Source organism: Erinaceus europaeus, chromosome 2, assembly GCF_950295315.1.
Source record: "Erinaceus europaeus chromosome 2, mEriEur2.1, whole genome shotgun sequence".
NCBI lineage: Eukaryota > Metazoa > Chordata > Mammalia > Eulipotyphla > Erinaceidae > Erinaceus > Erinaceus europaeus.
The window spans coordinates 198,787,016-198,799,918 of record NC_080163.1 but is presented as its reverse complement, the minus strand read 5'-3'; the positions used below and the strand labels follow the sequence as shown (position 1 = coordinate 198,799,918).

The 12,903-nt window shown below is 40.7% G+C and overlaps 1 protein-coding gene across 1 annotated transcript in view; it reads right to left on the bottom strand.

The window, feature by feature from the left end:
• Nucleotides 1-1,103: 1,103 nt before the first annotated feature.
• TIFA (TRAF interacting protein with forkhead associated domain) overlaps nucleotides 1,104-12,903 on the bottom strand; it is a 344,732-nt gene continuing 332,932 nt past the window's right edge. The window contains exon 4 of the mRNA XM_060186247.1: nucleotides 1,104-1,127. The gene's annotated coding sequence lies outside the window, so the exon portion shown is untranslated. The remainder of the gene's footprint in view (nucleotides 1,128-12,903) is intronic.

Sequence of the window (12,903 nt, the reverse complement as noted above, 5' to 3'; positions counted from 1 at the left end):
TTTTTTTCATTGGAGGCTATATCTTCATATCTTCTTCATTACTTTGATTTCAAACAAGTTGTTGAACACCAGCAGTCATTATCAAGTGTGCTTTCTCATGCTACAAATTCTACTACCTTTTATTTCCTTTCTTTTATTTGGTAGGATAGAGAGAAATGAGAGGGAATGGGGAGATTAGAAAAAAAATGGAAACAGAGAGACACATGCAGCCCTGCTTCACTGCCTGAGCAACCCCCTGGAGGTGGGGTGCAAGAGCTTGAACCTGGGTCTTTGCGCACTGTAATGTGAGCACTCACCTCCAGCTCCAAAGAGCCTGCCTGAGCCACTTTCTCATGGACAGTGAGAAATTATATATTTTGCATTCACTAACAGAGAACTTCCGAATGACCATGCTTGGGGTGGGGGGAAGGTGTAGATAGCATAATGGTCATGCAAAGAGACTCTCATGCTTGAGGCTCCAAAGTCCCAGGTTCAATCCCCCAAACTATAAGCCAGAGCTGAGCAGTGCTCTGGTTTTAAAAAAAAAAATGCTTAGACAGCCACGAAGTCACCTCAGTCATAGCCTTTCCTTTCCTTCTTCCCATCACATCTCCTCTGAAAAATGGATTCTCTCAGCTAAGCTTTACACACACACACACACACACACACACACACACACACACACACACACACACACACACGTGTGGGGGTCAGACTTGAATTTAGCACCAAGTTTGAACACATGGCAAAGCTATGCACTATCCAAGTGAACAGTGTTGCCCACACTTATAATCTCTTAAACCTCATCCCTTGAATTCATGAGATTAAGCACGTAGGTCCTCTCTCTGGCTCTGATCTGCACATCTTAACTGCACTGTGGTTGGGATTGGGGCGGCGGGGGAAGAGAGATACAGAAGGAAAGGGTAAAACAAATCCATGGTTGGCTCTTCAGACACCAGGAAATAGATGCAGTTAGCTCCTAACAACACCGCCAGTGTGAAGGGCTGGGGAGACAGATGACACAGGGGGAGTGCACCAGAGGTCACAGGTTCAATCCCTGGCAAAACTATATGCCAGAGATGGGTCTCTCTCTCTCTCTCTCTCTCTCTGTCTGTCTCTCTCTCTCTGTCTCTCTCTCTCTCTCTTTGCTCTCTCTCCTGTTCCCCCCCATTTTTTCTCTGTCTCTATCCAAACAATGAGTAAAATCAAGAAATGAAAGGAGAGAGTCATGAGGAGGACTAAGTAACCATAGCTATCCTTGGGGTTCACTTCACCAGGGAAGGCTGCAGGGACTTCAAGGAAATCCTACCAAGGATCTTTTCCACTCTTGACCTGTAGGGGGCCACAGTGAGTAGCTCAGAGCCAAGGGCCTCAGTTGTGGACATTTGTCTGCCAAGTAATGAAATGAATGTGCATCTCCTCTGTAGGGTTTGTGGTAACCGATTTGAGGGGTTCCATTGGAGGGAACTGTCTGTAAGAGAGTGGCAGGCACCCCAGTAATGTAGCCGTAGCTGTTGGGACATGCAAAGTAATTGAGGGTAAGAATGCGATGGAAGAACGTGTCTGCATTTTGCAGGGGAAGGACTGAGTGGCTGAGCTGCAGATAAGGAGAAACTCCGCACCCCAGAAGCTGCCCAAGTCCACTTGGGTCATCGTTTCATCACTATTCCTCTAAATGCTAGTTCTGCAGTGATGGGGGCAACCTGTTTACACCCCAGGGGGCAGGTGAGCAGTTGAGCAGTTAGAAAAAGGAAATAATAAATGCACCTTGCTCAGACCTGCACTCAACAAATGCCTTTCTGTGAGCGCGTCTCTCTCTCTCTCTCCTTTATTATTTTAAATTTTGGATAGAACAGCGAAAATTCCAGAGAGAAGGGGGAGGTAGGGAGAGGGACAGAGAGATACCTACAACATTGTGTCACCACTTGTGAAGCTTTCCCCCCTGCAGGAGGAGACTGGGGGCTTGAACCCAGGTCCTTGCACATTGTAACATGTGTACTCAACCAGGTGAGTCACCACCTTGCCCCCTTCCTTTGGTTCTCTAAATTTCTCCCTTCTGCCTTCTTCATCCTCAGGTTACCATGAAAAGGTGTCACCTTTATGGGAATCTTGCTCCAACTTCAAATCCCAGCAATAAACTGCCCCAATATCTAGAGGTGTTTTATACATCTCCATGTTTTTTAGACCTATGTGTTCTGTCTGAAGCTGACGTGAGGGGAAAATTCTGTAATCCCAAATGCTTCATTCAAAAATATACAAAAGAGTAGTCCGGGAGGTGGTGCAGCGGATAAAGCACTGGATTCTCAACCATGAGGTCCTGAGTTCAATCCCCGACAGCACATGTACCAGAGTGATGTCTGGTTCTTTCTCTCCTATCTCTCTCATGAAAAAATAAATAAAATTCAAAAATATACAAAAGAGGGGCAAGGCAGTGGTGCACCTGGTTAAATATACACATTACAGTGCACAAGGACTCAGGTTCAAGCCCCTGGTCCCCACCTGCAGGGGGAAAGCTTCATGGGTGGGGTAGCAGGGAATGCAGGTTTCTCTCTGTCTCTCACCCTCTCTATCTCTTCCCCTCCCCTCTCAATTTCTGTGTCTATACGATTATACACACACACACACACACACACACACACACACACATATGAGTCCCAAATTGTGTCCTTTTACGTGTAAAGAGCTTAGCAATTATTATCTTCACCATTTTTTTGGCAGTATATGTGATTGAGTATACATGTTAAAGGTTTTTTTTAATATCACTTAATTTTTTTATAAAATAAGAATATCAACAAGATCATCGGATAAGAGAGGTACAATTCCAAATAATTCCCACCACCAGAGTTCTGTATCCCATCCCCTCCCTTGAAAGCTTTCCTATTCTTTATCCCTCTGGGAGTATGGACCCAGGATCATTATGGGGTACAGAAAGTAGACGGTCTGGCTTCTGTAATTGCTTCTCTGCTGAACATGGGCGTTGGCAGGTTCATCCATAGTCCTAGTCTGTTTCTGTTTTTCCCTAGTGGGGCAGGGCTCTAGGGAGGTGAGGCTCCAGGACACACTGGTGAGATCATCTGCCCAAGGAAGTCTGGTTGATGTCATGGTAGCATCTGCAACTTGGTGTCTGAAAAAGCATTAAGATAGAAAGCAGAACAAATTGTCTAATAATTAGAAACCTAAAAGTAAGAATATAGGAGATAAGGTCTGGGGTCTCCATTTTGGAAAATGCTAGTAGGTCTATTTTAGGTGCATTCCAAGGGACCCATGACTTTACTGATTTTTGAAGTTTTTATTTTCGGTGTAGCTGATCTTTTTTATATGGTAGCACCATTTACTGAATTGATGAGTGAGTCTGTAAGATCCAAATAATTGTGCTGGAATCCAAAGACACTTTCACGTCCAACCCATTTGAACAGTGCTCAGACACACATCTAGTTGCTATTCAAAACTGAATGGGTTTGATAGAATTTCATTCAACTCTGCATCATCTTAGGGGCCTGAAAATACAATGCTACAGCTCCCCTGCCATTCCAAATCTATATACACTTTGTGCTTATTGTTACATTGCTACAGTGGGCCCATTATTTTGTCTCCCTCAGTGAGCTTTCCCAAGTAAATCTAAACAAGACTCCCTTAGGTTTGCCTTATTTTATTTTAGTATTTGTCCAATTTTTCATTTTATTGGGGGCTGGAGGTTCTTGGTCTGTAGCACAGTGGTTGATACATGGATCTCATCTCCCCATGATCCATATCTGTAAAACACTCTCACCACCACTCCCCCACCCCAACCCCTGGTTAATTCAGTAACTCCCTTTGTAAGTCTCAGACATTTTAGAGAAGGCCACAGTTTCTCTAGGTTTTCTACTTTTACTTTGCCAAAGTCCCAAATTGCCTGTAAAGGTCCTCCCAGCCCTACCACAAGAACAGGAAACAGCAGCTCTATTAAGAAGCAGTGGAATACTCTACAGGTTTGAGAGAAAAACGACAGCCCTCCTAGATTATAGGAGTGGTGTGTATGTGTGTGTGTGTGTGCATATACATATATATCTTCCTATGAAATTCAGAAATCAGTTTCTCAATAAAGGATGATAAGCATAATTAAAGTCAGTTTACTTTCAAGTGTTTGCTCTATAGGGCTGTGCAACTTGAAAGACTAAATATTCCTTCTTCCCTCCCTCCTTCCTTCCTTCCTTCCTTCCTTCCTTCCTTCCTTCCTCAATGACCAGCTAAGATAGCTCACCTGGGAAGGCTGCCTGCGCCAAGAGTTTGACCCAGGTTTGAGCCCAGCCCCCATCACACTGGAGGAAGATTTGGTTCTGTGGCGTCTTCCCTCTCGCCCTCTGTCTCTTGGCCCTCCTATCTGAAAAAGTTAGCCCTGATGAGAACGGGGTGGGGGGAAGGGGCTAAGAGGTCAGGGGGTGTCACACCTGGCTGAGCAAACACACTACCATGCACAAGGACCCAGGTTTGAACCCTAGCTCCCCACCTGCAAAGGGAAAGTTTCATGAGTGGTGAAGCAGGTCTGCAGGTGTTCCTCGCTGTCTCTCTCTGTGTTTTTATTTCCTCTCTGTCTTATCAAATAAAAGGGGAAAAGGAAGAAAGAGAGAAAGGGAGAGAAGGAAAAAATTCATCATGTCAGCACTGAGTCCTTGTGATAACTCTGATAGGGAAAAAAAATAGCAGTTAGACAAGAAGACGAAAGTCTACTTTATTAATTTAAAAGATTGTTTTACTGCATTAAAAAAAAAAACTATCAGCCACAAAAATATGTTCTTCAGTTTTAGATTTTTTTTTTCAAGTAGTCACCACTGGTGCCCATTAGAAATCTCCTTGGCTTGTAGTTCCAACCTTGTCCCACCCCAGCCCCCAGCAATGGTGTCAGCTAGTTTCTGCCACCAAGAGTTGACAGTGGGGTGGGTGAGCTTCCAGTGTGATTGATAAGAAGTGATTGACAAGAAATGGAATCCTCCTCTCCCCCACTACTGCTGTCTATCACTCAGGGGTTACACTCACTTCTCACTCCCCCTCGCACCACTTCTAGCCACTGAGAAGCACCACCACCTCAGCCAGTGTTCTGTAGCTGCTGAGTCAGCCCCTTCGATTTGGCCTCAGTTAGGCTAATGAGCAGTCAGAGGCACAGAATACTCTTCACATTTGAGAAACTGGTCCCCACATCATCAGCAGGCTCCAGCCTTTCCTGGGAGGCCTGTGTCATGTACCAGTGATACAGCTCTTGGCTGCAAAGACAGAAACAACAGACTGGAAAAGTAGCGACCAGTGTCATCAAACAGGGCTCCCCTTGGCCACCCACCCACTAGTTTCAGGGCTCCCTTGTCACCTTGGCCCCTGATGTGAACTGACTCCTGGGATCTTTTCATCTCTCTGCCAACTAGGTGGTCGGGCTCCGCCTTCCCCCAGGGCATAAGTACCTGTGAAAACACTCTTTCTTTTGGCCCTGCTTCCTAAACCCAGGCAAAGGGGATTAGGAAGCCGGCTTTTAATTGTGTTTGCCTTTTTCTTTTGCGAGTGGCAATCATTCCACAGCACCTTTTGTGATAGGAAAGTGAACATTGGATTAAAGCATACTTGTGATTCCTCACCTACCTCTCTAGTCTGTCAGGCACCTTGCTTAAGCCAGTGGGTGTGCTTCAGAGGCTGAGCAATTTCAGAGCAAGCCTGGGTCCCTTTCCTGATGATCATGGGCCTGCAGAGGTCATCCCTAGAGTGAACCTCAGATCATTTCATTCAAGTACAAATCTTGAGTTCCAGTAGATTATCCATCTCCTTCAGTACCTTGGATGCTCATATTATATAAACACCCTGCATGCATTCTAGAAAGACAAGAAAGTCCGTTGTTCCACAAATGCAACTGCTTTTGGAAAAGAAAAAAAAAACTACAAAACTAAAGTTGTGGTGGGGCCAGGTGGTGGTGCACCAGGTGAAGTGCACATAGTACTAAGCACAGGGACCCACGCAAGGATCCGGGTTTGAGCCTCTGGTTCCCCACTGGCATGGGGGACACTTCACAAGCGGTGAAGCAGGTCTGCAAGTGTCTATCTTTCTCCCTATCTCTCCTCTCTCAGTTTCTCTGTCTTATCCATTAAAATGGGAAAATTGTCCACCAGGAGCTGTAGATTCATAGTGCCAGAACCAAGCCCCAAGGATAACCCTGGAGGCAGAAAAAAAGGGGAGGGGCTGTTAGTCATGCTTTTTGGTAAGTTTCACAATATGTGAAAGTCTCAATTTCAAAGAACGCCATAATTATGGTTTATCCCAGTAGTCTAAAAAATTAAGAAAAAACACTGTATTCTGTTGAATTATCTGTTAGCAAACCTTTTTGCTTTTAAGAAATTGGATTCTATTTAATAAGAAAATATAGGTAGATGCTCTTCTTTTTTTAATTTTTTTTCCTTTATTGGGGGATTAATGTTTTACATTTGACAGTGAACACAGTAGTTTGAACAGGCATAACATTTCTCAGTTTTCCACATAACAATACAACCCCCACTAGGTGCTCTGTCATCCTTTTTTTAAAATTCAGATAAATTAAACTTTATTTAAAAAAACATATACATGTGATGACATGAGAGGGAGAGAGAGAGAAAAAAAGAAAGAGAAAGATAGAGTGAAAGTGACTTACAGCATTCTGTTGGTCACATGGTAATACCGGAAAGAGAGTGCTCTGTCATCCTCTTAAGGCTCTTCTATATAGCAATTCAAAGGATTTTCTAGGAGGCAGTATTAAATTATAACATTTGTCAAATATATATAATGACATAGTGAAATATCTAAGTAATGAATCCCCGGTCATATTTTAAGAAAAAAAAACTTCAAAATACATCAGTGACATGAAAAATAATATTCCTGTGGATTAAGTTTATCTGTCACACTGATTAAGTATAATCCATACTTTCACATTATCAATGACTCATTTTAATTTCATGTGCATGCTTAGGGCAGTGGAACATTTGTGAAGTGCATTAACTTCTCAGATAGGTTTTAGTTTGATATGAACTTTATGGGACTGAGAAGCTGCTAGTGGCTTGAGCTCTGACCACATCTTCTGAACTTTATGAGTACATATTTGAATTTACATCATGTAACCAAATTAAGAGAAAAGAATTAAAACTATGCAGGTATTTTTAAAAATGGTTACACCCTCTATTTTAGTCAGAGAGAAATATAATCCGCAGTAATTTGATCTATTAATACATCTATTTTGACTGAACATTTGCTGAAACAATTAAATAGAATTTGAAGTATCATATAGTCTTCAACATTTTAATTACTTCCTATAAATTTATGTTTAATCATCGCGACATTTAGTTATTACATAACTTTTCACATTACTAATAGGAATACTTAAAGATATTCAAATATATGAGTTCTGTAAGCTGAATCTATAAAAAAAAATGGCCTAAGGAAAAGTATACCTCTATGTATGCATAGTCAAATGAAACTATTTTTATATATGTAGCAAGTCACCTGTCAAAATATCTAAGTTTTCTTCTTCTTTACCTACTTACTATTAATAGGGCCTAATCTCAGGTTCTTTTTCCACATAAAAAGTTCCCTACCAAAAAAAAAAAAAGTTTCCTACAGCCATGATGTTTTGAGGAAAAAATTCTTGTAAGAATTATATAAAAATGGTAGCGCCTACAGTATGTGGAATAAGTATCTTTAAAATAGATATGTTCAGGGAGTCAGGCAGTAGAGCAGCGGATTAAGTGCACATGGTGCAAAGTGCAAGAAGCCGTGTAAGGATCCTGGTTCAAGCCCCCGGCTCCCCACTTTTAGGGGAGTCACTTCATGAGTGGTGAAGCAGGTCTGCAGGTGTCTGTCTTTCTCTTCCCCTGTCTGTCTTTCCCTCCTCTCTCCATTTCTCTCTGTCCTATCCAACAACAACAACATCAATAAAAACTACAACAATAAAACAAGGGCAACAAAAAGGGAATAAATAAATATTAACATATATATGTTCTATACGTGAATTAAATTAGATTGAAATCATGGAAGTGGGAGGCTAGCAATTTCCAGCTCTTTACTCTACTAATAAATTTCAAAGTTTCAACTTTTTCTCTTTCAGGATATAGTGTCATCTGAAGAGCAACACATCTAGTCTCTTTTCAGTTCTCGAAAGAGAGCCTTTTCCACATAACTTTTTATTACTTGCTCAGTGAATGCATTTCATATATTATAACCTTCCATAATAGACATCAATGTGAAAGTGACACTATTTGGAACATATATCTTCCAAATCATTTTCAAAATACAAAACAATGAGAGCAAGTGGTGCAGACACATCAGAATCTGACAAAGAAAGAACAGGAGAAAACTTGAAAAATCATAATTATAGAACAGACTGGGAATTTCAGTCACAGAGAGGGTCATGCTTTGCTCTTGAATGCTTTATTGTTAAGCAATTGTGTACACAGGAATATGATTTGGTGTTTCTTTGGTTTGGGTTTTTTGTTTGTTTGGTTTTTGTAGATTCTAAAAAAACTGCAACTTTTTTTATTTATTTATAAGATAGAAAATATCAACAAAACTGTAGTTGAAATAATCCATGTATTTTCTTCTGTGTGAAAAGGTGTACATGCTCTCTAAGTCCCAAGTGGTAAACACTGAACTCATTGGATTATTGAGTATTTCAGGTGTACCTAGTCCAAAATGAGAAGTGCTTTCAGTGCAAAATATACACTGAATTTCACATATCCTGTACAAAATGATAGCATGTATTCTTCATAGTTGTTTACATTGATTGCATGTTGATATTAATACTTCAGGTGGATTGGGCAAAGATTATCAGTAGAGTTTATTTCACCTGTTTTTTTTTTTTTAACCACTAGGACATACAATTTATATTACCAGTATTGTGCTTCCTGTGGGGCCATACCTGTATCGACTTGTGTACATGGCACTAAATAATCCACCAACATTTTGACGTGACTTGTTTTTTCTGGCATGTCTAAGTGATCCCCTGAGCAAGTCAGTGTATTTAATGTTGACCCGCCATGACTGAAATTAATCAAAAGAAAAGCAAAAGGAAAGGAAATCCGAAAGCATGAAAGAAAAGAAATATGAAAAAGATTACATAGCAATAGACAAATTGAATGATACTTTATCAGTCAAGTCATTAAAATAGACAACTCATTTGTCTGATTGGTACAGCTTCCGTTTTTTTTTTTAATCCTAGTCAGACTCATTAAATTAGGGAATACTTTATACACCCTTTAGCCTTCATGTGTATGTTCTATATATACACATATATATACATATATGCACATATATATATATTGTATTTGCAAGAATTAATCTAAGCAATTCCTCGGATACTAAATTTGAAAGTATAAGAATGGTATTGTGGGGAGTCGGGCGGTAGCACAGTGGGTTAAGCACAGGTGGTGCCAAGCGCAAGGACCAGCATAAGGATCCCGGTTCGAACCCCCGGCTCCCCACCTGCAGGGGAGTTGCTTCACAAGCGGTGAAGCAGGTCTGCAGGTGTCTGTCTTTCTCTCCTCCTCTCTGTCTTCCCCTCCTCTCTCCATTTCTCTCTGTCCTATCCAACAATGACAACAATAGTAACTACAACAATAAAACAAAAAGGGCAACAAAAGGGAGTAAATAAATAATTATTAAAAAAAAAACAGAATGGTATTGTGGGACCAGTGTAAGGATCCTGTTTCGAGTTCCCGGCTCCCCACCTGCAGGGGAGTCACTTCACAGGCGGTGAAGCAGGTCTGCAGGTGGCTATTTTTCTCTCCCCTTCTCTGCCTCCCCGCCTCTCTCGATTTCTCTCTGTCCTATCCAACAATGATGACATCAATAACAATAATAACTTCAGCAACAATAGAAAAGGGCAACAAAAGGGAAAATAAATAAATATAAAAATTTTTTTTAAAAGAATGGCATTGTGAGCTGGGTTTAGACATACAATATAGCTCTGAACAAACCTGGCATTTTAACTAAATGATTTTTATTAGTGGCTTAAGAATAATTAACAAAATTGTAAGATAACAGGGATATAATCCCATACAGTTCCCACCACCAGAGTTCAGTGTCCCATCCCCTCCATTGGAAGCTTCCCTATTCTTTATCCCTCTGGGAGAAGTATGATCCAAAATTCTTTATTGGGTGCAGAAGGTGGGAGTTCTGGCTTCTATAATTGCTTCTGCACTGGACATGGGTGTTGGCAGGTGGATCCATACCCTCATCCTATTTCTGTCTTTCCCTAGTGGGCTAGGGCTTTGGGAAGGTGGGGTTCCAGGACAAATTGGTGTGATCAGCTGCCCGGGGAGGTCAGGTTGATATAGTAGCATCTGCAACTTGGTAGCTGAAAGGCAGTACGATACAAAGCAAATTGTTCAATAAACAGGAAGGAATAGAGCAAATGAAACTAGGGGTCTTTGTGTGGTAAGAAGCTCTAAAAATATTTTTTTTAAAAAAAAAGGGGGTGAAGAAGGGGGTGGGTGGTGACACACCTTGTTGAGTGCATGTATTACAATGTGCAAGGATGTGGGTTCAAGCTCCCGGTCCCCACCTGCAGGGGGAAAGCTTTGCAAGTGGTGAAGCTGTGCAAAATCATTCTTGATTTCTGGCTGACCTTATACAATAAATAAAAATTTTTTAAAAAAAGATGAAGAAAGGGAGAGAGAGAGAGAGAGAGAGAGAGAGAGAGAACGAACTACAACACCAAAGCTTCCTTCAGTGTGTTGGGTGCTGGCCTCGAGCCTGGGTCATGTACATGGCAAGGCACTGTGCCATCCAAGTGAGCTATTTTGCCCGCCCTGACTGATTTTGCAATAAGAATACATGCTTTCCGTCAGCAATCAGTGCTCTGGTTACTCTGTTGGCAAGGATACTTGAGTCTAATTACATCAGCATAGATATTTGAAGGCTGGAAATCTTAATCAATCAGCCATCTGTCTCAGTATAGTTTAATCTCAGTCAATAGAGTAGGCATCTCCAAAGGGCAGATTGAGCACAACTTTGATATTCAACAACACAGGGAAAGAAATGGCAAAAAAAAAAAAAAAAAAAGACTGGCTGCAAGCTCTCCGGACAACATCAGAAATAAGACAGTATTAATCTGCCTAGACCCAGCTTCCATTTTACAGTCTGCCTCCATCTCTCCTTGTGTGTTTCCAATAGATTTGTCACTTAAAGTTCTGCTCACATGGAATTTGATGAAATCCCCAACCGACCACAAGACTGGTAAACCAGCACTAACTGCTCTTACAATACCATGGAGCTAAATTTGAATTACCAATCCACCAGAGAATGCTAATGCAATTATGAGTGTTTACTTACACCATGTGTTTCTCACTCAGCCAGCCCCCGCTGTTTCAGGCTCAACCAAAGGGAGCTAATGTTTTATAGATGGTAAGACTCTGTTTGTTTTTAGTTGGGCTAAGTCTCCCAAAGCACTCAGACACACTAATTAAAGTAAACTACAGAGGCCCATAATAAAATATATGTGTTTGGAGACTATGAGATGAACCCTACTGGCTTATTAAAAGTCAAAAGAAAAATATACATTATTTATGACTTCAAAGGGACACACTGTGAGCTCCGGTTTATTTAAAGGATTAACTAAGCAGTGGTTATTGGTGACCATCTGAAATGGTTCTTCTTTCACAGTTCATTAGTTCTGGCGTATATGTGAGAAGTCATCATTTGGGTTCAAATCAAATATGATTAATCAAATAAATTACAGAGGCGCACCAACGTTATTAAAGGGAATCCTTATGAAAAGAGCAGCTAGTAAGTCCAGTACTTCATTTTCAACACTTGCCTACTTAGGAAGACACGATCTTTAGGTAGACTTTTGAAATGCGTGAGAGGCATTAAATAATACATTCTTCATCAGCTGGGCCTTCCCCGAAGTGGGGAGTTGTGAAATACAACAGCAAAACAAGTGGTTCTGTGACCCTCTGCTTTTACAAAAATGATACAGCCGTCCCTAACTAAAAAGTTCACAAGGAATTCCACTCACCCATTTTCAGCAAAAGACGACAGTAGAAAAAGAAAAAAGAAAAAAAGGAAGGGCACAGCAAACTCTAGAGCTTTTTAAAATTATTCCTTTGAATCATCAGTAATTGCCCTAAGCCAAGCCACATATACCAATCCAAAGACATTATTTATACATAGCTGAAGTCTGAACTAAGGGTCATAAAAATAAATCAGTATTGCTGCCTTTGTGTCCCGGCATATGAATAATAATAAAACTAACCACTAATACAGTTTCCATCAATAAAAATTTCAACCATTTAGCTAAATATTAGCTTGCCTCTGAAGATTCAATATAAATAAAATCTTGCAAGTGTTTCAGAATATAATATAAAAAAGAATTTCTCATAGTATTCTGGGTTACTTTGAGATTTATCAAAGTTTACGCTTTATGAGAAATAAATGCCCCTACTAAGACTATCCTTCCCCCTCTCTCTTTCTTCCTTTCTTTCTTTCTTCCTTTCTTTCTTTCTTTCTTTCTCTCTTTCTCTTTTTCTCTCTTTCTCTCTTTCTCTCTTTAATTGTATTAGTGACTTAATATTGACTTACCTAACCGTGTGATGACAGGCATAGTACTACACCATTCCAGCCACCAGAATCCTGTGTCCCATCCCCTCTGTTGAAAACATCAGTAGTTCTCCCAAGCTCACAATATGGGTTGACTCATGTCTATAACTATCTATCTATGTTTATACATATTTGTCTTTTTTTTTTTCCTGTGGTCCTGCCTTCTTTTCCTAAGTCAAACCTACACCTATTACTACTTCCGAGTGTCCTTCCTTTTTCCCTCTTCTCTCTGGGAACTGATGGAATTAAGACTATTTAGGAACAAGCGGGTCCCCTGATTTTTCAAAATGGCAGCTTTGTTACTATACATCTGCTATTGCTGCCGCCTCATTGGTTTATTAGAGCTTA